The 19,835-nt window shown below is 43.3% G+C and overlaps 8 non-coding genes and 1 pseudogene across 8 annotated transcripts; all 9 read left to right on the top strand.

Moving 5' to 3' along the window:
* Positions 1 to 485: 485 nt before the first annotated feature.
* LOC116676277 (U5 spliceosomal RNA) lies at positions 486 to 601 on the top strand. The gene has a single exon (XR_004328625.1). It is a non-coding gene; the product is annotated as a U5 spliceosomal RNA (small nuclear RNA).
* A 5,817-nt stretch (positions 602 to 6,418) lies between these two features.
* On the top strand, positions 6,419 to 6,593 carry LOC116676282 (uncharacterized; annotated as a pseudogene).
* A 361-nt stretch (positions 6,594 to 6,954) lies between these two features.
* On the top strand, positions 6,955 to 7,069 carry LOC116676279 (U5 spliceosomal RNA). The gene has a single exon (XR_004328627.1). It is a non-coding gene; the product is annotated as a U5 spliceosomal RNA (small nuclear RNA).
* Positions 7,070 to 7,590: 521 nt separating this feature from the next.
* Positions 7,591 to 7,782, top strand: LOC116676281 (U2 spliceosomal RNA). Its single transcript, XR_004328629.1, has one exon. It is a non-coding gene; the product is annotated as a U2 spliceosomal RNA (small nuclear RNA).
* Positions 7,783 to 8,137: 355 nt separating this feature from the next.
* Positions 8,138 to 8,254, top strand: LOC116676278 (U5 spliceosomal RNA). The gene has a single exon (XR_004328626.1). It is a non-coding gene; the product is annotated as a U5 spliceosomal RNA (small nuclear RNA).
* Positions 8,255 to 8,492: 238 nt separating this feature from the next.
* On the top strand, positions 8,493 to 8,682 carry LOC116676280 (U2 spliceosomal RNA). Its single transcript, XR_004328628.1, has one exon. It is a non-coding gene; the product is annotated as a U2 spliceosomal RNA (small nuclear RNA).
* Positions 8,683 to 9,050: 368 nt separating this feature from the next.
* Positions 9,051 to 9,169, top strand: LOC116676275 (U5 spliceosomal RNA). The gene has a single exon (XR_004328624.1). It is a non-coding gene; the product is annotated as a U5 spliceosomal RNA (small nuclear RNA).
* A 235-nt stretch (positions 9,170 to 9,404) lies between these two features.
* Positions 9,405 to 9,595, top strand: LOC116676274 (U2 spliceosomal RNA). The gene has a single exon (XR_004328623.1). It is a non-coding gene; the product is annotated as a U2 spliceosomal RNA (small nuclear RNA).
* A 1,630-nt stretch (positions 9,596 to 11,225) lies between these two features.
* Positions 11,226 to 11,342, top strand: LOC116676283 (U5 spliceosomal RNA). The gene has a single exon (XR_004328630.1). It is a non-coding gene; the product is annotated as a U5 spliceosomal RNA (small nuclear RNA).
* Positions 11,343 to 19,835: the final 8,493 nt, after the last annotated feature.

The following is a 19,835-nucleotide window of genomic DNA, read 5'->3' as shown; positions in this document are numbered from 1 at the left end:
CATAATGAATGGTGATGAGAATCAAAAGAAAGTTGATGTGTTATGCAGTAATGTAAAGAGAAGTGATGTGTATATGCACGAATCTAAACCCCACGCATCGACCCGGTTTGCAGCGTCACCGGGAACGGTGCACCCATCTTCTGTCTTCTGGAAAACAATTAACGATGCACGTGAAGCTGCCCGTTGCCCAAACTGTCAACGGACCTGAAGAGACATGGCTGGCAGATTTTACCGCCAGAAATTGTCCTAAAACTGAATGATCTGTGAAACCTCGTTGGTTCCTGGTATCAAAACGTTGTTATAATACTTGACAAGATAAAGCCATACAAAAGTGTAGCAAGATTTGCACTTTTGATTGGCAGAAAAACAGCAAGGACAAAATATTGGAGGCTTGGATTTGGAAAAGCGGCACACCAAGTGGAATTACCGCGAGGGTTGGGACTGGGAAGACTGGCGTTTTCGGCTGCTCTCGAGAGGGGCTGTACTTACTCTGGTTTTCTCTTCATAACGCACAAGTCTTTCGCCTTTTACTAAAGACTTCCGTGGAGAGGAACGCCTATGAGTTGAAGTTATTTTTGGTGGGGCTTTGCTGTTTGGCCAAGCCTTTTGTACTTGTGAAAAACAAATATAGCTCTCCAAAAGGAAAACTCAGATTCTTACGAATAGCCAAAATGTACAGCGGGAATATTGCACGTTGCAGGAGCTTGACCAATTGGGAAAACCACAATTGCCGTCTTTAACCTAAAACTTTTTTTGCTTCCCCTGAAGCGCTTGGACGGGGTGCTAACCAGCAGCTGTTATGTCCATTTAAAATTACTGGACCGTGACACTGAGAACCGTCCGGGGAGGTCTCATCTGACAGCATAGAGGTGGTGGTCATCGCTTCTCGGCCTTTTGGCTAAGACTGCGATCGCCTCTTATTTCTGGAGAAAATTTTTTGCCTGTTTGTGGCCTAGTTTTTCACCAGGTTTTTGGAGGTTAATCAAACCATTTCTTGTGAGTAAATTTCAACTTGTTTGTATTTGAGATACTTTCACTTGGAATTCATTGGTCCAGAGGACTGCTTACTACTCTCGACCAGACCAAACAAGAAAGGTAGTGTGTTTTAGTTTTAGTATTTATTAAGGTTTCATTTTGCTATTTAGATCAGTGTTTTTCTTATTTTATAGCTTCCTTGTTGCTTTTTTAGACGGTTTTAGGGGTTTAGCTTCTTTATATCCCTTTTATTTTGTATTGCCTCCGCCATGTCGGCCAACCATGCCGGCATGCGGAGGCACCACAGTGTCCGTTTAACTTTTAAAGAAAATGAACCACTTGTGATATCAAGGCTAGACTTCTCCAGGGAGGCTAGTCCAGAAAACCTTGAAATTTCGCCCCAGAAGATGTAAACTGTAATCTTGACTTACCTTTTAATAAAGGTTTTGATATAAGCTTTTGTTCCGCTGCCTTGTTGAGAGAATTCTGATTCGTTTTGAAAAGCAAAACCCCAGTTTTCTGCTTTAAAGTTGAGAAACTGACTGACAATGCGCATAAAACTGTAATTGTCAGAATGTTCAATGAAACTGTGAATGCAGATGACATTTGTTTATGGCTGAGCAGATTTGCAACTGTGAAAGGCCAGGCCAAGGTGAAGATGAGGTGGCATTTGGAATTGCGCTTGGAGGGTCCCCATCCACCATGGCAACCCCCAGGCTTCCAAGGCCTGAAACATCTGCCATCCTGATAGTTCTGGGAAACAACAGGGGCTACTCCACTCCAGGGCCAGCCAAACTCTGCCGCAAGTGTGGTGTAATGGGGCACCTGGCAGAAGCGTGCCAGCAGATTATTTGTGGCAAATGTAGAGAAATTGGGCATACCTTTCATGGAATGCACCAATGGCAGGAATGCAATCTTTGTGGAGAAACAAACCACCTCTTCAGAGATTGCCCAAAATTCATTTGCTAACACATTAAGACTGCAGCAAAAAGAACAGAAAATGACAAAATGGCGGACAAGGTGAATTGTTTGGAGAGCTGTTTGGGCTGGAAAATTCAAATCTCCCGCCAAATCCTGTGATTGGAGGAGAAGGATCAGGGAGGCGGGAGAAGGGAGGGGCTTGCAATTGCCCCACCAGAACAGGGAGGAAGTGTGGCAATGCAGGCAGAAGGCGGAGCTAGCCCAGTGGCTGGCTCAGAACAGGAAACTGACCAGTTACAGGGTGATAGTGAGGATGTCCCCCTCCCCAATGCCCAGCCAGGCAAGAGGCAATTTCAGAATTGTCCTCTGAGTCTCCTGGAGTCTCGGAAACGAGGGAAGAGCTGGGACTTACTCAGACAGTTCATCTGTGGAGGGGCCCATAGTCTTCCCCTCCGTTCACCCAATGAAGTCTCATTCCTAGCATAGCTCTGCAATCAACCCCTAGGTCCTCTAAGCTCACGCAACCCTGCGTCAGAGGCCAACTCCCAGTCCGAAAGGGAAATGGAGTTCAACCCCGTCCTCTCTCACCTGTGAGAATGAAGGAAGAGCTCATTCACAAGAAATTCAATTTGTTGTTTTAAATATTTGAAGTCCCTCCCTTTCTGTCTTTAAGATGTCATACTTTTTTTTCTTAACCATTACTCATGGCACTCACCTTCTCACTATCAATGTGAAAGCGTCAAGTCGAGAGTTAGAGCCCAGACGGTTTTATCCTTTCTTAACTCTTTTAAGTCAGATGTGTTTTTATTACAGGAATGTGGCCTTCCATTTTTAAAAGCACTACAGGGAATGGGAGGAGTTATGGCCCCAAACGTCACTATGGAGCGGGTCAAATGAAAACAAGAGTGATGGAGTGGCCATTTTAATAAAAAACCCTCTAGTCTTGGTAAAGGGCAGCACTGGTGGTGAGAGATGGTCGGGCACTTTTAACACACCTGACTTTTATGGGAGGGATTTTAAAGTCTTAAATATTTATGGCTTTAATGCCAAGAATGACAGGTATGACCTTTTAGAAGACCTGCAGCCCCCATGCTAGGTAGGCTACCTTTAGTCGTAGGGGGGATTTTAATTGTATTTTAAGCAAGAACGACAGGAGAAGAACAGGGGATGATTTAAAAGCAGACAATACTTCACTTTTATTACAAAGTATATGTAGCGATTTTAAACTTGTGGACGTTTTAAAACCATGCATCCCAGAGAGGAGGGCTTCACCTGGTTCAGTAGTGACGGCACCCAAGCCTCTCGCATAGACTCCTTTTATCACGTGACTGCCCACCAACCGATGCTAGATTAGTACCTGTTTTCTTTTCCGATCACGCAATGCTTTCCTGCCCCTTTCACTCTCTTTCCGGTGTGACGGCAGGAAGCGGTCTGTGGAAGCTCATTGCCCTGTTAGAAGACAGGAGCTAGATAGGCAGTACAGGGAGCAATACAAAGAATGGCAGACCTTCAAGACTTTAACGATACCACGCGCCAGTGGTGGGGAAATGGGAAGGGGAAGACTAAGACTTTTACAGACAGGCAGGTAAGAGGAAAAAAGATAGGGACAACAGACTCATGATGGGACTGCAGAAACGACTTCAGAGGTATTTTAAATTAATCCAACAGGGAATGATTTAATGAGGAAATAAAAACAAATTAAAACAGAGATGTCGGTTTTAGCAGAAATTAAAAAGCAAAGGTGTCATACTAAGAGCAAGGAGAGGAAATAGAGGAAGGAGAGAAGGGCACAAGATATTTTTTTAAGAAAATCATAAATAAAGGGGGGGCATGTAAGACTTAAAAAAGAAAACGGGTGCATAGCTAACACAACAGAGGAAATAAAGAAACTGTCGAAGACTTTTACCGTGAACTGTACACGGAAAAAGCAGTTAATAAGACACCATGACCGAAGTTTTAAAATCAATTGAACTCAAAAAATGACAATGTGCTCTTAACTCAAGATTGTACCATGATTGAACTAAACAACTGTGTAAAAACTTTTAAGAAAGGGAAGTCACCAGGAGAAGACGGGCTTCCCTTGTTTTACTTGACATTTTGGGACATTTAGCACCAGACTTGCTTGTTGTTTTTATGGATTTTGAACAACTGGACCGACTTCCTGACAGTTTTAGAGTAGGGATAGTGACGCTTTTACATAAGACAGAGACAAGACAGACTTGAAAAACTGGAGACCCATCACACTTTTAAATGTCGACTGTAACTTTTTAGCAAATTATTAGCTTCACGTATGTCCCTGTTTTTAGGAGGCTGATTCACCCGGATCAAGCCTGTGCCGTCCCGGGGAGAAGATCACCGACAGCCTCGTACTGATCCAGACACCATCTGTTATGCGAGAGACAGAAACATTCGGCTAGTAGTCCTGAATTTAGATTTTGAGAAAGCCTTTGATCGGGTCTCGCACCAGTACCCTCTTTCAGGTACTGCAAAAATGGGGTTCCCAGAAGGTTTATAGCCTGGGTGGGACTGCTGTACCGGGGGATCAACAGCAAATTCATTGTTAACGGGCATCTGACAGCAGCAGTGGATATAAACTGCGGTGTCCCGTCAGGGTTGTCCGTTATCTGCCCTCCTTTACGTCCTCTCAATAGAACCGATGGCACAGATCTTTGAGCAGGGACCACGAATCCATGGGGTAAAGTCCCAGGGAGCGGGGGACTCGAGACAAAAGTGCATTTTATTATATGGACGACATCAACATTTTATGCACTGACCTTTTATCTGTCAACAGGACGCTGGACTTGACTGACTGGTTCGGACAGGCTCTGGGTCGAAGCTCAACCGAAGCAAGACCCAGCCCAATTTTATGGACCATGGAAGCGACTGAGACGACAGGACTCCCCCTGACTGTGACCCGGACCGACCAAAAAATACTTGGGATCAAGTTTGATAGGGAGGGGGAAGGGAAACAAATTGGCAGACAAGGTAGGAAAGTCAGACAGAGACTAGGATACTGGACACTTAGAGGACTGACTTTAGAAGGAAAGGTTTTAAATCATTAAAGCAGTGATTTTACCTTTGCTTTTACTAATCAGTTCTGTTTTTATCCCGCCTAGGAGAACGATTTAGACCTGGAACGAGCCTCTTTTATTTCTTGTGGGGCCCAAGTGGGGAAGACTGAAACGAAGCGTGATGAAGAAGCCAAGGAGGAAGGAGGAAAAGGAGTGCCTGACCTGTACTGTTTTTTAGGAGCAGATACACCGCCCTGCACATTTTATCCGCCACGCCCATCCAGTAACCCCAAGACCGCAGCGATGACAAGGTTCTGGATGGGGTCGTACTCAGGAAAATCAAGATTTTACCCACAGACCTCAGAGTTCCAGTGTCTTTTAACCTGCCACCAGCTTACGCTTTTATCCAGTCATTTTTAAGGCATTTTAACCTTGAGCAGGAGGAGTTGCATGTTTTAACTACTCACCGCTCTCTCATTTCTGTGTGCAGGAGCGGGAACCAGTGAGTCCAGTGCGCGGCTCGCATTGGGCGAGCCCTCAACAGTTTGGCGCAACGTAAACCATCCCGCTCTTCCAAACAGACTCCGGGACCTGTCATGGATGGTGGCTCCACGAGATCCTCCCGGTCAGGTCCGTAATGCACTCCCGGGATGTCGGCGCACGCAACTTGCCCCGACCAGGTTGGGCGCGCCTGAGTCGGTGAGGCACCTGCTCTGGGAGTGCAGCGCTGCCGTAGAACAGTGGGCAATGGCGGCTCCTTGCATTCCCGTACTTGCCAGCAGGGAGGTCCTTACACCACAGCTGGTGCTGTACGGGGTGAGCCAGGGAAAACAGATACCAGCACGAACATTTGCCAAACAGTGGCTCACCCTAGCCGCCATCAAAGACGCCATATGGACCTCCAGAAACTTGCTGGTAAGGAAGCACATGCAGATCCCCCCCGAGGCTGTGATCCGGATGGCCGCAGCGACGGTCCGAATGGCCGGAGCTGCAGGCGGCGGGCCTAGGACACAGCCTCAAAGAAGATCGCCTCTGTGCCCATTCGGACGAAGGAGCCGGAGCCACCCAGTACAGTTCAAAGCAGCGGCGCCTGACCTCCGGGTGAGGTCGGTGGGAAGAGCTACAGGGTGAGGGTCTCCTCTGAGCACCTCGACAGGATCCGAGAGACCAAATCTGTTTGGGGGAGCGGAATGAGTTCCCACTTGGTAGGGACTCACCCCACTCCTGCACAACAGTGGACTTTTTATTCATAACATATGCGCTCCCTGCTGAGGAGTTTTAACATAGACACTCTTTACATTGAAAACCTTTTATACCTTTTAATCTATGACAATGTTATCTGTAATGCATTTTTAAAGCAATGGTTTTGGATGTTTTATGGATATTTATGTAGATAACGCATCTCTTGAAGGTTGTTTTGGATGTCTTATGGTTTATTTATTGACTTGTTGTATTTTAAAAGGTAACTTTCATGTGACATGTTAAATGACAAAAGTATGAAATGAGTGTCAATAAATTCTTTTCAAAAGAAAAAATCTGTTCTTATCAGTTTAATATCTGATATGTTCTCTATCAGGGGACACATATTAAATGGATTTTTAGCAATGGGAGTTGAAACAGGGGCTTGCTCCATTCACTCCACGCATCGACCCGGTATTGCAGCGTCGCTGGGAACGTGCACCCATCTTCTGTCTTGTGGAAAAACCATTGCGATGCCGTGGAGCTGCCCGTTGCTCAAACTGTCAATGGCCCTGAAGAGACATGGCTGGCAGATTTTACCGTCAGAAGTTGTCGCAAAACCTGAATGACCTCGTTGGGTTCCTGGTATCAAAACGTTGTTATAATACTTGGCAAGATAAAGCCATACAAAAGTGTAGCAAGATTGCACTATTTATTGGGGGAAAAACAGCAAGGACAAAATATTGGCCCTGTGACAGTGTGGCAATAGGCCAGCCTTGGATTTGGAAAGCGGCCACCAAGTGAGAATCACCGCGAGGTTGGGACTGGGAAGACTGGGCATTTTGGCTGCTCTCGAGAGTGGGCTGCACTACTCTGGTTTCTCTTCATAACGCACAAGCCTTTCGCCTTTTACTAAAGACTTCCGTGGAGAGGACGCCTATGAGTTGAAATTATTTTTGGTGGGCTTTGCTGTTGGTTAAGCCTTTTGTACTTGTAAAAAACAAATGTGCTCTCCATAAGGAAACTCAGATTCTTAAACGCAGCTAAAATGTGACAGCATGGGAACATTGCAGGTTGGCAGAAGCTTGACCACTTGGGAAAACCAAAATTGCTTGGACGGGGGTGCCAAGTAGCAGCTGTTATGTCCTTTTAAAATTACTGGACCGTGACAACTGAGAACCGTCCGGGGAGGTCGCATCGGACAGCAAAGAGGTGGTGGTCATCGCTTCTCGGCCTTTTGGCTAAGATTTTTTTTTTAATTTATTTATTTGATTTAGGACAATGCACATTAATGAACATTTCTGTAAATGCGCCAGTGTTAGCCAATTGGCTAATTTTCAACTGTAGTCCTACCTAGGATGTATGTTTTTTATGGTGGGAAGAAACCGGAGCACCCGGAGGAAACCCACGCAAACACGGGGAGAACATACAAACTCCACACAGAAAGGCCCGGAACGCCCTGGACTCGAACCAAGAACCTTCTTGCTGTGAGGCAGAAGTGCTAACCACTTAGCCACCGTGCTGCCTTCAATCAAGTGTAGTATCTGTTCTTATCAGTTTAATATCTGATATGTCCTCTATCAGGGGACAACATATTAAATGGATTTTTAGCAATGGGAGTTGAAAAAGGGGCTTGCTCCATTCACTCCACGCATCGACCCGGTATTGCAGCGTCGCTGGGAACGGTGCACCCATCTTCTGTCTTGTGGAAAAACAATTGACGATGCACGTGGAGCTGCCCGTTGCTCAAACTGTCAATGGACCTGAAGAGACATGGCTGGCAGATTTTACCGTCAGAAGTTGTCGCAAAACCTGAATGACCTCGTTGGGTTCCTGGTATCAAAACGTTGTTATAATACTTGGCAAGATAAAGCCATACAAAAGTGTAGCAAGATTTGCACTATTTATTGGCGGAAAAACAGCAAGGACAAAATATTGGCCCTGTGACAGTGTGCCTTGGATTTGGAAAGCGGCACACCAAGTGAGAATCACCGCGAGGGTTGGGACTGGGAAGACTGGGCATTTCGGCTGCTCTCGAGCGTGGGCTGCACTTACTCTGGTTTCTCTTCATAACGCACAAGCCTTTCGCCTTTTACTAAAGACTTCCGTGGAGAGGAACGCCTATGAGTTGAAATTATTTTTGGTGGGCTTTGCTGTTTGGTTAAGCCTTTTGTACTTGTAAAAAACAAATGTGCTCTCCATAAGGAAACTCAGATTCTTAAACGCAGCTAAAATGTGACAGCATGGGAACATTGCAGGTTGGCAGAAGCTTGACCACTTGGGAAAACCAAAATTGCTTGGACGGGGGTGCCAAGTAGCAGCTGTTATGTCCTTTTAAAATTACTGGACCGTGACAACTGAGAACCGTCCGGGGAGGTCGCATCGGACAGCAAAGAGGTGGTGGTCATCGCTTCTCGGCCTTTTGGCTAAGATCAAGTGTAGTATCTGTTCTTATCAGTTTAATATCTGATATGTCCTCTATCAGGGGACAACATATTAAATGGATTTTTAGCAATGGGAGTTGAAAAAGGGGCTTGCTCCATTCACTCCACGCATCGACCCGGTATTGCAGCGTCGCTGGGAACGTGTACCCATCTTCTGTCTTGTGGAAAAACAATTGACGATGCACGTGGAGCTGCCCGTTGCTCAAACTGTCAATGGACCTGAAGAGACATGGCTGGCAGATTTTACCGTCAGAAGTTGTCGCAAAACCTGAATGACCTCGTTGGGTTCCTGGTATCAAAACGTTGTTATAATACTTGGCAAGATAAAGCCATACAAAAGTGTAGCAAGATTTGCACTATTTATTGGCGGAAAAACAGCAAGGACAAAATATTGGCCCTGTGACAGTGTGGCAATAGGCCAGGCCTTGGATTTGGAAAGCGGCACACCAAGTGAGAATCACCGCGAGGGTTGGGACTGGGAAGACTGGGCATTTCGGCTGCTCTCGAGCGTGGGCTGCACTTACTCTGGTTTCTCTTCATAACGCACAAGCCTTTCGCCTTTTACTAAAGACTTCCGTGGAGAGGAACGCCTATGAGTTGAAATTAATATTTTGGTGGGCTTTGCTGTTGGTTAAGCCTTTTGTACTTGTAAAAAACAAATGTGCTCTCCATAAGGAAACTCAGATTCTTAAACGCAGCTAAAATGTGACAGCATGGGAACATTGCAGGTTGGCAGAAGCTTGACCACTTGGGAAAACCAAAATTGCTTGGACGGGGTGCCAAGTAGCAGCTGTTATGTCCTTTTAAAATTACTGGACCGTGACAACTGAGAACCGTCGGGGAGGTCGCATCGGACAGCAAAGAGGTGGTGGTCATCGCTTCTCGGCCTTTTGGCTAAGATCAAGTGTAGTATCTGTTCTTATCAGTTTAATATCTGATATGTCCTCTATCAGGGGACAACATATTAAATGGATTTTTAGCAATGGGAGTTGAAAAAGGGGCTTGCTCCATTCACTCCACGCATCGACCCGGTATTGCAGCGTCGCTGGGAACGGTGCACCCATCTTCTGTCTTGTGGAGAAACAATTAACGATGCACGTTGAGCTGCCCGTTGCCAAAACTGTCATGGACCTGAAGAGCAATTGATATGAGTTGATCAAAAATTGTTTATATTTATTGCTGATTTGAAAACTATTTACATGACAGCATCGAGCTTCAGATCAATGTGTTGTCATGGTAACAAACAAACTATATACAGAACGTTTTGCAACAATTAATACAACACATGGGTTGCAATTATGAAGTAAAATGTAATGAAAAAGAGTTTTCATACTCAATATAACTTTCTTTTTTAACTTTTTATTTTTTTATGATCAGTGTGATTTTTTTTTTCTTTGGTTCTTTTTTATTTTTTTTATTTCCACACCAGGTATATGTGTGTGTGTGTGTGTGTGGTGTGTGAGTGTGTGTGTGTGTGTGTGAGTAAGAGAGAGACAGAGAGAGAGAGGGGGCGGGGGGGGGGCAGCTGACAGTAAAAAAAAAAAATCTCCGATGGCAGAGACGCAACTGGAGTCGCATTTAAAACAAGCAGCATGTCTGAAAACCCACGTTCACCAGAAATCTACTGGTTACTATGTAAGGACTACAAACCCCACGTTCACCAGAAATCTACTGGTTACTATGTAAGGACTACAAACCCCACGTTCACCAGAAATCTACTGGTTACTATGTAAGGACTACAAACCCCACGTTCACCAGAAATCTACTGGTTACTATGTAAGGACTACAAACCGAAGTTAAAAACAAACCTGAAGCTGAAGAAACCCTAAACGTTAACGGAACAGATCCGCAGACCGAATTGACTGACGGAGCAGGAGAGAGCGAGAGAGAGAGCGAGAGAGAGCGCATTTCTCCATGTTCTGTGTGTGTGTGATTGATCCGAGCAGGTTTGTAGGCGGGGGGCGCTGTGATTATCACAGAACGCTGCGCGGCCTGTTGAGGAGTTTTATTCAATCCGAGCACGGATATTGACTCATATTACTCGGATAATACTTGTACTCGGCAAAAGTGCTTTAACCGTACCGGATACTCGTTTCAGCCGGATACTCGGATCACCCCTAGTGTATATGCAGTAATATAAAAGAAAGTTGATGTCATAATGAATTGTGATGATGACATAATGAATGGTGATGATGAATCAAAAAGAAAGTTGATGTGTATATGCAGTAATGTAAAAGAAAGTTGATGTGTATATGCACGAATCTAAACCCCACGCATCGACCCGGTATTGCAGCGTCACCGGGAACGGTGCACCCATCTTCTGTCTTCTGGAAAAACAATTAACGATGCACGTGGAGCTGCCCGTTGCCCAAACTGTCAACGGACCTGAAGAGACATGGCTGGCAGATTTTACCGCCAGAAATTGTCCTAAAAACTGAATGATCTGTGAAACCTCGTTGGGTTCCTGGTATCAAAACGTTGTTATAATACTTGACAAGATAAAGCCATACAAAAGTGTAGCAAGATTTGCACTTTTGATTGGCAGAAAAACAGCAAGGACAAAATATTGGCCCTGTGACAATGGGGGAATAGGTGAGGCCTTGGATTTGGAAAGCGGCACACCAAGTGAGAATTACCGCGAGGGTTGGGACTGGGAAGACTGGCGTTTTCGGCTGCTCTCGAGAGTGGGCTGTACTTACTCTGGTTTCTCTTCATAACGCACAAGTCTTTCGCCTTTTACTAAAGACTTCCGTGGAGAGGAACGCCTATGAGTTGAAATTATTTTTGGTGGGCTTTGCTGTTTGGCTAAGCCTTTTGTACTTGTCAAAAACAAATATGCTCTCCAAAAGGAAACTCAGATTCTTAATGTATATGCAGTTATTAAAAAAAAGTTGATGTATGTATGCAATAATCTAAAAGAAAGTTGATGTGTATGTGCATTTATTAAAAAGAAAGATGATGTCATAATGAATGGTGATGATAAATCAAAAAGAAAGTTGATATGTATATTTATTAATATAAAAGAAAGTTGATTTGTATATGCATTCATAAAAAAGAAATGTGATGTGTATATGCATTTTTTAAAAAGAAAGTTGATGTGTATATGCATAAATCTAAAAGAAAGTTGATGTGTATATGCATTCATAAAAAAGAAATGTGATGTGTATATTAGGGGTGATCCGAGTATCCGGCTGAAACGAGTATCCGGTACGGATAAAGCACTTTTGCCGAGTACAAGTATTATCCGAGTAATATGAGTCAATATCCGTGCTCGGATTGAATAAAACTCCTCAACTGGCCGCGCAGCGTTCTGTGATAATCACAGCGCCCCCCCCCCCCCCGCCTACAAACCCGCTCGGATCAATCACACACACACAGAACATGGAGAAATGCGCTCTCTCTCTCTCTCTCTCCCTTTCTCTCTCTCTCTCTCTCTCTCGCTCTCTCTCTCTCTCTCCCTTTCTCTCTCTTCTCTCTCTCTCTCTCTCTCTCTCTCTCTCTCTCTCTCGCTCTCTCTCTGCTCCGTCAGTCAATCAGGTCTGCGGATCTGTTCCGTTAACGTTTAGGGTTTCTTCAGCTTCAGGTTTGTTTTTAACTTCGGTTTGTAGTCCTTACATAGTAACCAGTAGATTTCTGGTGAACGTGGGGTTTGTAGTCCTTACATAGTAACCAGTAGATTTCTGGTGAACGTGGGGTTTGTAGTCCTTACATAGTAACCAGTAGATTTCTGGTGAACGTGGGGTTTGTAGTCCTTACATAGTAACCAGTAGATTTCTGGTGAACGTTGGGTTTGTAGTCCTTACATAGTGACCAGTAGATTTCTGGTGAACGTGGGGTTTGTAGTCCTTACATAGTAACCAGTAGATTTCTGGTGAACTTGGGGTTTGTAGTCCTTACATAGTAACCAGTAGATTTCTGGTGAACGTGGGGTTTGTAGTCCTTACATAGTAACCAGTAGATTTCTGGTGAACGTGGGGTTTGTAGTCCTAACATAGTAACCAGTAGATTTCTGGTGAACGTGGGGTTTGTAGTCCTTACATAGTAACCAGTAGATTTCTGGTGAACGTGGGTTTCAGACATGCTGCTTGGTTTAAATGCAACTCCCGTTGCGTCTCTGCCATCGGAGATGTTTTGTTTTTTTTAACTGCCAGTTGCCCCCATAGACATATAAAGAGTAGACGCCGCATCGACCGCTACTGCCTATTGGCGCCGACGAGCCGTGGGGCCGCCATCTTGGACCGGTCACCCGCTCCACTCAGTGTAATGTGTTTGGCAGCTGAAATGAGCTGTCAGCGCGTTTAATTAATCAATCTCACTGAATACCTAACTGATTTTCATGTTTTTTTTGCTAAAAAGGTCATACATGTAGCTATGAAACAGGACACATGGTTAGGCGTATTTTAATATTCATAATGTGCTTAACAGTAATAGAATATTCTGATATGATATAAAGTCACCAGACGTCCGAGATCAAAACTGGGAACATAATCACCGAAAGGGAGAAGAATGGTGACATTTCCAGTTTGACTATCAATCTTATTGAAAAACCTAATGTGTCTTTAAAAACAGAACAGGGACAGAGGTAGTTAGTGAATATTGCAATATCAATATGAATTCCGATATTTTTAAACATATGTAAAATTACAAAATAGATTCATAAAAAATTAAACAAGTTTTCTTTATTTCAACTGACAGTCATACATTAGTGCTGCTTTTGGACACGCAGAATAGGTCATACTCACTTATGTAACAATCTGCTGTATAATGATATTGCGTTTATATGTCTTGCACCCCTAACAAAGCACGCGTACCAGTACTTGTTTAAAGTAGCAGGATGAAATGAAAAGTGGCAGTTTTTATTTAAACTGCACATTTACTTGGTTGAATCTCCCTTAAAAAGTCACAAATCTTAAGTTATGCAGCAATTTTCAAAACACAGATACAAAATGCTTTACAGAACCCAGAGTGAAAGCGATGAGATAAAATGCAATCACAAGCACAAAGAGTTGATGAAACACAAACAAACAAACAGATTTACAGTAAACCGTACACCGCTCGCTAAAACCCCTGAAAGAGGACTGTTTTGCAGAGCTTCTTTCTCGTGCTCCCTTTCTGCAGTTCAAGAGAGGTGAGTTTTGCAATGTGGTGCAGCCTTATTTTGAAAAACACAGACACAACCAATGACAACAAGTCAGAATGATGGTTGTCGATGCCAAACTGTGTCTCCTCAATGTGTTCCTCAAGCAGAAAAACGTCCTCCGTTCCAATCTCCTCCCGTACGATGTGTGTGACTGTTGACACCTTAGGAGTGTGCATTGTCGAAGCTCGGCGGATCACCTTCTCTGCAGCTCTCAGCACCTTATTATAATAATAAAAATACATTGTATTTATATAGCTCTTTACACAGTGCTCAAAAACATTTAGAATAGATAAAATAAAGCAACCTTATATACAAAGACTTAAAAAAAAAAAAAAGAAAATCAAACCTTCACTGTGCCTTGTGAAGGAATCACTAGGCCACCATTGTTTTTCAGGGTCAGAAGGTGGTAGCTGTTATCAAATGAAGATGGTACAGCATCTCTGACCAAGCTCGCACGGCACACATCACAGGACAGCTTTCGTAGAATCTGCCGGACTACAAACCCTGCTATGTAGACCAGAGCATTTTCCACCAGACCACCAAAACGAGTGGGAAGATAACTGTGGTCACACACAAGTGCCGAAATGTTGGCGAATGGAGATGGATGCTCTTCAGCAGTTTCAGGAGAGGACATCTCCACAGCGGACAGGGACACAGTGTTATCTTGGGCTGCCACATTGCCCGTCTCACCTGGTGAGACACCACACCGAACAATCAGACGGCGGAAGATAGCCTGGAACTGGCGTGCTGATGGATTGTTATTCCAGCCGCCTTGTATGGGAAAAAGGCACACAATACATAATTTACTTACAAGATATAAAGATATTTATTAAGTATATTTTCAGAATGTATTGTAATTAAAAGAACACAGACCCTACCTGACGCTCTGATTGAATTAAATAGGAGCTCCAAGTGATCCTGGCTGAACCTGTAGGTGAGCACATACCTCTGAACTTGGAGCAGTTCAGGAATCATCAGCATCAACGTGTCGATATTGATGACAAATCCAATGACTGACAAGTATCTGCAAAAGAAAAAAGGTGTATTACTCTGATCATGGCAAAACAAGACACCCAAGAAAGCACAATGTGATTTTGTTCATTCAAAAGCACTAAAGTGAATTTTCCATCACATCCATCAGTAATGTGTAAGCAAACGGTAAACAATTATCAGGGCGGAAAGATAATTAGTTTGCATCCATGTTTTTAGGAATGAGATCAGTTTCTTGTTTAACTTATACAGTATACTTGTAGATAATGGAACTATTGTCTACAGGAAAAATTACCCAGAACTGGGAGAACAACACATGCAATACCTACCATTTTGACACCTACATGTACTTACTCCTACATGATGCTGTGAAATACATACCATTTAGAAACATCTAGGACCTGAAACACACTGAATACATGATAATTCCAACAGAAGCTAAACTGCATATTGACAAACATTTAAAAAAGATATCATGTCAACATACATACCATCTTTCTGACACCTGCATAAAGTTGATGTTGTGTAATACATACCATTTAAGCATCTTTGACCTGAAAAACACACTGAAAACAAAACTCACACATAAACAAGACTGAAGCAGTTAGAAGCATCTTAGGAACGCGATGCATAACAGAACAACAGAGCATCTTAGGAACGCGATGCATAACAGAACAACAGAGCATCTTAGGAACGCGATGCATTAGGGGAACAAAGTGTTATTGAACTCATGTCATGAACTTAAAAAACACTATTTTGATAGACCTCTTAGATTGGTAAATGGGAGTTCCATCTTTTGTCAGCAAAGTGAACAAGTACTCCCTGGCTCTTGACAAAAATGCTTTCCTCTCCATCCAATTCAAAGCACCCAAGGGAGCTTTGAATCCTTTGGCACGAGGATTGCGTCCATTCATTGTATCAAACAGCCTGTCAATAATCTATAAAGAAATATAGGCATCTAAAATCACTATCATTATAGGGTTTTATTAGGTATCATTATTTTGAAAAAAACATGTAGTTGGTTCTATAATCACTAATTGTATTACCTCAATGAATTCTGCCGTTGCCTCACAGTCCTTAAACTGAGAGTACCCAAGATCCCTCATTGTGCGGAGAGCCACTGACACGGAGCGACTCAGTGTCTGTGCAGCCAGAGACACCCTCATCTTGTGGTTCTCAAAGTAGACATGTTTGTCTGTAATTTTATTGGCAGCATGCAGTCCATCTTTTTTTTGCCCATCATTGAGATGATTGATGTACCTCCAATTGATCTGTCCGGTGGCCGTTGCAATTGGACTGTATGCCTGCAGATTAAGAATCAGTCACTGCTCAAACAAGTACAAACACGCAAAATCATCACATCCAGCAAATGGACAGACAACATAATTTTGAAATAACATTTAGCAGCAGAGGCATAACTTTTACAAATAGGCCTTCAACAATCATAATTTACCTGCAACATATTACGTGCCAACTTGAGCATGTGACAAGCATCCATCATCACAAATACTTTCTCACCAGTCACCGGATGCAAGAAACTGGTTTGAAGTGGCTCTTGTGGGTCTCCCTTCAGCTCACACCCAAGTTGGTTACACATGCTGACATTGGAGGCATGCCCATCCATTGTTACACATACCACCCGAATGCCCCGTGCATGCAACTCCTCCAAAGCATGACTGAGAAGGACCCTTTGTGTTTCTGGAGAGAGAGACTTGGTCAGGAAGTAAGCAATGGGAGCCTTCCAATGTCCTTGTAGGCCAACCACCATGAACACAAGAGCTTCGGTAGCAACATCAGTCTCACTGATTCCATCACCCATGTCTACAAAACCAGACATTGACTGGGTATGTGGATTATATTGCACATGTTTTCTGATGGACATGGCATCCAACATGAGGGAAACGCATCCATATTTAGCCTGGTCTCCCTGGCATCTTTTCTCCAGCATATCCAGCATCATCTTGTTCAGGCCAGGCTTGGCATCCACCGAACGCAGCCACCTGTAAACAATTGAGAAAAAGCTATTTAACATATTTGCATCAGTAATTTAAAAAAAACTTAATCGGGCAACATTACGCCTACCTTTGTAATGTATGTGGATGTGGGAGGGGGACATGTTGAGTCTCTCTGAGGTATTTGTATGCCTTTGGACCATGTAGATGGAGAGTGAGCGCAAACTCTCTGTAGTCCTTTGTGTACTCATGGCCCTGCTTTGCCATGAGGTCTATCTGAAGATCTGAAATGTTGTGATTAAAAATGAATAAGTCCCCTTCAGATATAACTAAGGAGTTTAATAAAGAGAGTAAGAATAACATGTACGTGAATTTCAAAGTGCTAATTTTGTCTTACCAGAGTAGAATTCAAGCTTCTCCTTGAGCTCTTCATTAATGAGGTTCTTTTCCCTCAACTCCCCCACAAGACTCTTTACTGTGGTCCTTGCCCTCTTTTCTCTTGCCTTAGCATTCTTCTTCTCTCGCACCTTCCACTCTTGCTAAGGCCTCATTGAGTCTGGTCTTAAGAGCGGTAGGAGACACAGGCAAGGCATAGCCATGATCCTAGTAGAAAGAGGGATGAACATGGTTTGATTAATGTTTCACTTCACAAACATCCCTTTAACACCACTAATTTATGACCCACATTCTTTCTTATAGTCATCATTTGTTAAAGCCACTGCCAGCACCGTGTGTGTGTGTGTGTGTGTGTGTCAGGAACACACACACACACACACACACACACACACACACACACACACACACACACATCGTGTCTTCAATTGTGTGTGTATGGGTTTATTTGTGAGTGTGTTTAATATGAGTTGATATCATATAGGAAGATATTATATGATGCTTAAAGTAAAAATATTCACATCATTTGGCTGAGATGGTGGGTATGAGGTTGCTGTTTCGTAATCCTGAGAAGCCACTGACAGGCTTTCTTCAGCTCTTCTGGAGGTGGATGTAGCCCTGCCCTTTTCCATCTGAAATGAAGAATCATAATACAATATATATAAAGGGATAAGTATCCCACCCTGCCTTGTGATTGATCATATTTATGGACATTTATGAATGAAACACTAATAGCCTTATGATGATACACCTACTCTTTGGAGGTGAACCGGGAAGCTGAAGACAGATGGAATAACACCATCTCGAAGTCGGACAATCTGACCCGTCCTATCAAAATCAGCCTGCTTAAAATGTTGGGAGCAAAGCACTGAGGAAACACTTGCAGTGAATCCTTCTCTTCTCAAAGCTACTTCCCACTTTTTCCTCGTATCTTTGTCCTTGGGAAACCTTCAAAATGAAAACACAAGATTTGGGAGAGCCTACACAATTAACATTTAAAAAGGAGGTTGAGTTTAGAGGAGGCAGACCACCAACCACTAGAAACCAGTAGGGACCATAGACTGTGGTCCCTACTGGTTAATATTAACGGTCTATGGTGGTGACCAGATTTCTCAGACAAAATCCGGGGACATTTTCAGCTCAGAAGCCTTTACCTCCAAAACAAGTCATGTTTTTACTTTTGTAAAACTTAAAACGGGGACACTAGACCGAGAGCTGTTTTCATTAGGGGATGAGCCTCCCCCCCAAGGTCTGATCCTAGACCCCCCCCCCCTGCTGCTACTTCATACTCCACTACACTACACCTCAGAGGGAAATGTTTCAAGATAGACTGTCCTAATATTTCAAGATGAAAAAGCCTAATACTTTAAGATAAAAAGTCCTAATATTTCAAGATAAAAAGTCCTATTATTTCAAGATAAAAAGTCCTAATATTTCAAGATAAAAAGTCCTAATATTTCAAGATAAAAAGTCCTTATATTTCAATATAGAAAGTCTCAATATTTCATAATGTTGTAATGTTTACTGAACTACTGACAGCTTTTGCTTTATTGCTTAAGGCTTGTTTCTGGAACAGCTCATTGAGAATCAGATGCAATAAAAACTATTGGACATATTTTCATTTGACATTGATATTAAACGAGATCTCTCCAGTCGGCAGAAACAAGCTACAATGTAAGTTAATAGGAAATTGTCCAGCTTGTATTTACGTTCGTAAAGTGCTCGTTTTGCTGCTAACAGACTCAGATTAATATTCTAAGTGTCTGACAACATTATGGAAAGGATTTCTAAGGAGGTCGACCTTTCTGTTAAAGATTAAGATCCTTTTTAAAACATAAAAGTCCGCGAAATTGCGTTCGCTAAACCCACCAGACTCCATGTAAATATCAGTGATTTTAGCATTGTAAAACACGGCTTCTAAACCTCTCTGAGCACCGCTGCTCTGGCGGTCTGGCGTCTGCGGGTGTTGGGTGTGCGACTATCGCTACGTTTTGTCATCATTTTCTTTCTTTCATCCAATTTCGGGTCTGTCAGTCACAGTGAAAACCGGGGACATTTACGGGGACAGGTCCAGCCGGGGACAGGTCGTCAAAATCGGGGACTGTCACCGGAAACCGGGACGTCTGGTCACCCTACTATGGCAGGGACACAACACCGGGTGAACAGCAGCCGGTACGTAACATAGCCTAGCTAGCTAGCTGGCTACGATGTCAATACAGTAATATCAAAGACCCTTGATCCTTCTCAACTCTCTGGTAATATTCTATTCACAAAGTACAACCAATAGTACGGTAATGTTTAAATCTTACTTGTGAAAAGTATCCCCCGAGCCCTGTTTTCAATGGTCCGCCGATTTGAACAGGAATATGCTGCACAGTGCTCTGGCATCTTGAATCTTCTGCTGCTAAGCAACGAGTATGACCGTCCAAGATGGCGGTTGAATTTCTCGCGCTGAGCTGCCAATGCGGCGTCTACTCTTTATATGGTCTATGGTTGCCCCCCCCCCGCCCCCTCTTTCTCTCTCTGTGTCTCTCTCTTACTCACACACACACACACACCACACACACACTCACACATAACTGGTGTCGAAATAAAAAAAATAAAAAAGAACCAAAAAAAAAAAAGTCACAATGATCATAAAAAATAAAAAGTTAAAAAAGAAAGTTATATTGAGTATGAAAACTCTTGTTCATTACATTTTACTTCATAATTGCACCGCATGTGTTGTATTCATTGTTGCAAAACGTTCTGTATATAGTTTGTCTGTTACCATGACAACACCATCGATCTGAAGCTCGATGCTGTCATGTAAATAGTTTTCATATCATCA

The sequence above is a fragment of the Etheostoma spectabile genome, unplaced genomic scaffold, assembly GCF_008692095.1.
Source record: "Etheostoma spectabile isolate EspeVRDwgs_2016 unplaced genomic scaffold, UIUC_Espe_1.0 scaffold00002932, whole genome shotgun sequence".
NCBI lineage: Eukaryota > Metazoa > Chordata > Actinopteri > Perciformes > Percidae > Etheostoma > Etheostoma spectabile.
This window is presented reverse-complemented; position numbering and strand designations above follow the sequence as displayed.